We start from the raw sequence: 3,684 nt of genomic DNA, 5'->3' as shown, positions 1-3,684 counted from the left end.
ATCTATGGATTTTCAACGCTTACGCAATGGGTAACATGCATAAACGCGTGATATTGCGTTTATAAACGCCTTTGGCTGTCTTAATTGATGCCACCCGAGCGATGCCGTTGCTTCCAGGGAAAACTTCGACGACTACACCTAGCTGCCATCTGTTACATCCCAAATTTTCCTCCATTAAAACAACCACTGATCCAGGTCTTAATTCTGCGTTTGATTGATGCCACTTCTGACGTTTCTGGAGTTCATTTAAGTAGTTCTGGTGCCATTTATTCCAGAAATCCTGTCTGGCTTTGGTAATAAAATTGTATGTCGAGAGTCTGTTATCAGGAACTGAAATGAAATTTTTATCTGGTAAAAAATTGCACGGTCGACCTATAAGTAAATGAGCAGGAGTAATCGCCAAAGGATCATTTGGATCAGCTGAAAGAGTACACAGTGGTCTCGAATTCAGGATAGCTTCAATTTCAATCAACAAAGTGTTGAGCTGTTCATATGTTAACTTATGATCCTTCAAAACACGCTTTAAATGGTGCTTGAAACTCTTCACAGCTGCCTCCCAGATACCTCCAAAATGAGGAGAGACCGGAGGATTGAAATGCCATTCAATTCATCGTGAAAGTGCAAAACTTTTTGCAGCTTCTTTAAATTCTGAGGTGTCTAACAACTTGTAAATTTGCCGAAGCTCCTGGCTGGCTCCTATAAAATTGGTCCTATTGTCAGAATAGATGTGTTCTGGCACACCTCTTCGGCCAATAAACCTACGCAAAATAGCTAGGAAACCTGAGGTTGAAAGATCTGTTGCCACTTCTATATGGACAGCTTTAGAAACCATACAGATAAAAACACAACCATAACTTTTAATAAAATTTCTGTTGCGCTCTTTTTTTCTTTCATAAGAATTGGCCCAAAAAAATCTATTCCAGTACGACTGAAAGCCGGGGCCTCAATCACCCGAGATACGGACAAGTCAGCCATTTGAGCTTGCATCATTTTTGATCGTTTTCGAATACACTCGATACATCGACGAACAATCCGACGGACATGATTCTTTCCGTCGAGAATCCAGAAGCGTTCACGTAAACTATACAAAGTTGATTGAATACCGGCATGTAGATTAGTTTCGTGATATTCCCGAATGATGAGATCGGATACATGATGCTTACTAGGCATCAACAAAGGATGTTTTTGATTGTAAATTAAGTCAGTCTTTTTTAAACGACCGCCTACTCGAATCAAACCATATTCATCGAGAAAGGGATTCAACTCATCCAGCTTGGTACTTTTCCGAAAAGGAACAGAGATTTCGCCATGAGTGGTTCCCCGAGCCGTTTTGAGGAATTTGATTTCTTTAGCATATTTTTCGTGTTGGACTAGTGAAATAATTAAAGACTCCGCCTCCTGAATTTCAAAGAGAAGTAATTGATTCCCTTGACACTTACTAGATTTCAAATTTTTCAAATTTTTCCAACGTAGTAAATATGCAACCACTCTTAGGAGGTGAGGATAAGATGAAAATCGAGTGTAAAGGTTTACAAGAAAATCATGAATCTCATGTGCCAATAAACACACTTGTTTCTTCAGTCCGACGTCTTCCTCTATTAACCGTTCTATATGCTTAGGCCACTCCTTCTCCGAACGAGATAACCAACAAGGACCCGACATCCAAAGTGAATTTTTGAGAAAATCGGATGGTAATTGACCTCTAGACAGAGAATCAGCCGGATTATCCTTAGAATTAATATGTCTCCATTGTACTCGATCGTTCAAAGTCTGGAGATCCGTCACCCGATTAGATTCGAATGTTCTTAACCCTTTCGCTACGGACACCGACTATTGTCGGCGGCCGCGCGACGTGCTGTGTGTACGGGTGCCGACTATAATCGGCGTCCGAATATCTTTTGAATCTAATAGCTCGTACTGAAATAAAAATCCTGCATATTTTACACACGAAATAAGAATCTTCAATTTTTTTCTATTGGATGGTAAATAAACAATACAATACAATACAACAATACAATACAAGTATTTGTAAGGCACAAAACTATAATAGNGGTTTTTGCATGCATTGGCTACGTGCAAATCTTACGCTTTTTATAAAATCTTCTACTCCCACGTCATCTCGTCCTCGTAAGGTCGGGATTAACTCCACAGCATCTTTTGCCTTTAATGTAGCTTCTTCGGAAATGCGAGGTCCTCTCTCAAGTGGTTGTCTCGATTCTCCGCGTGCTGGTGGACTTTCTTCATATGCGGTACGTGGAACAATTGATTCCTGTTCGTCACTATCTTCTGTTAGAATACTTTCACTTCTTCTTGATTCACTTTCATTAATCGTAGTTAATTGAAGAGTCTTCGCGAGATTTTCTATTTCTGCGGCTCGTTTTTTATTTTCAGAACTTAGTGCTTCAAAGTTAGCACGATTGGCTTCATCGGCCTTTTGTATTCGATCGAGAATTTGTCGTAACAAATTTTGTTCCTGAATAGTCGAACTAGCCGTGGCTTGTTGAAGTTTAGGATCGATCGGAGCCATTTCGTCTGAGTCTTCAGAATCGGAACTATTCTTTCTAGTACGATACTGTGTAAAAGCCAGTGTTTACCTTGTTGGATGCAAGCTCGTAGTCTTGTCGTCGTCTGGAATGACCGTAGTCCCAAAGGAGTATCTTCCGTAGATGATTCTTCGTTGGTTTTTCCGACGTCCAATAGAATAATATCCTGGCAAGATCGCCAAAAATGTCACGTAAGGGCGTGTACTTTTAAAATAATTGTTAACACTTGGAAATCACCACTATGAACAATTGATTTATTTTCGAGATACAGAGTAGACACGCACAATAGCTCAGACGATTGCTGACTGACTCAGTAACTGACTGCTCGACTGCCCGAGGTTTAGGGTTGTTCTTATCTTACTTTCTTATGTTTCAACGCTTTAGTGACGGGCGCATATCCTACTGTGTGGTCTAATACGCAAAATGCTTCAGGTAGCATTTTAAGTAGAATTCTCAGTAGCATATCGTTGTTATGTGTAGCCTGATCGACATCCGGTTGTTATCTTATAAATTATTTGGGAAACAAAATACATGCAGGTATTTTAAAGGGGACCGTCACACTTGCATCGCAAAATCCATGAATTTCTATGTTAACTGGTTTCACTCCTAATAAATGCCGATGCATTGAAAATGTTTGTAAACATGGCAATTGTTCAGCGAACGATTTCCATTTAGTCTGAATGTCTCGAGGAATGGATTCATCCCAAACAATTTTGGCCTTCCAACAATCCTGAATTAATAATTTGGCATAGAAAATTACTGGACCCAAAAGGCCAATGGGGTCGAAAATCTTTGATATTTCGGATAAAAGTTTCCGTTCAGTTGAAACAAGTGAAGACTCGATAGGCTGTACACTATATTTGAAGGAATCTTATTGTGAATCCCAAACAATTCCAAGCGTTTTCTGAATAGGGTTTTCTTTGATCACGCAATCAAGATTGAAAATTTTCTTATTAATGTTATCCAAGATGGATCTATGATTGGTTGCCCATTGTCTAATGGCAAAACCACCACACTTCAACAGTTCAATCACATCGCGAATGCTTAAAATTTCTTCGATTGAATCTGCTCCTGAAATGAAGTCGTTGATAATATTTGCGCAGGCTAAGACTTTATAATACAGGATTGTTTAAATAAGAAA

Source organism: Ceratina calcarata, unplaced genomic scaffold (assembly GCF_001652005.2).
Source record: "Ceratina calcarata isolate Rehan_Ccalc_2016 unplaced genomic scaffold, ASM165200v1 scaffold1137, whole genome shotgun sequence".
Taxonomy (NCBI): domain Eukaryota; kingdom Metazoa; phylum Arthropoda; class Insecta; order Hymenoptera; family Apidae; genus Ceratina; species Ceratina calcarata.
This window is presented reverse-complemented; position numbering follows the sequence as displayed.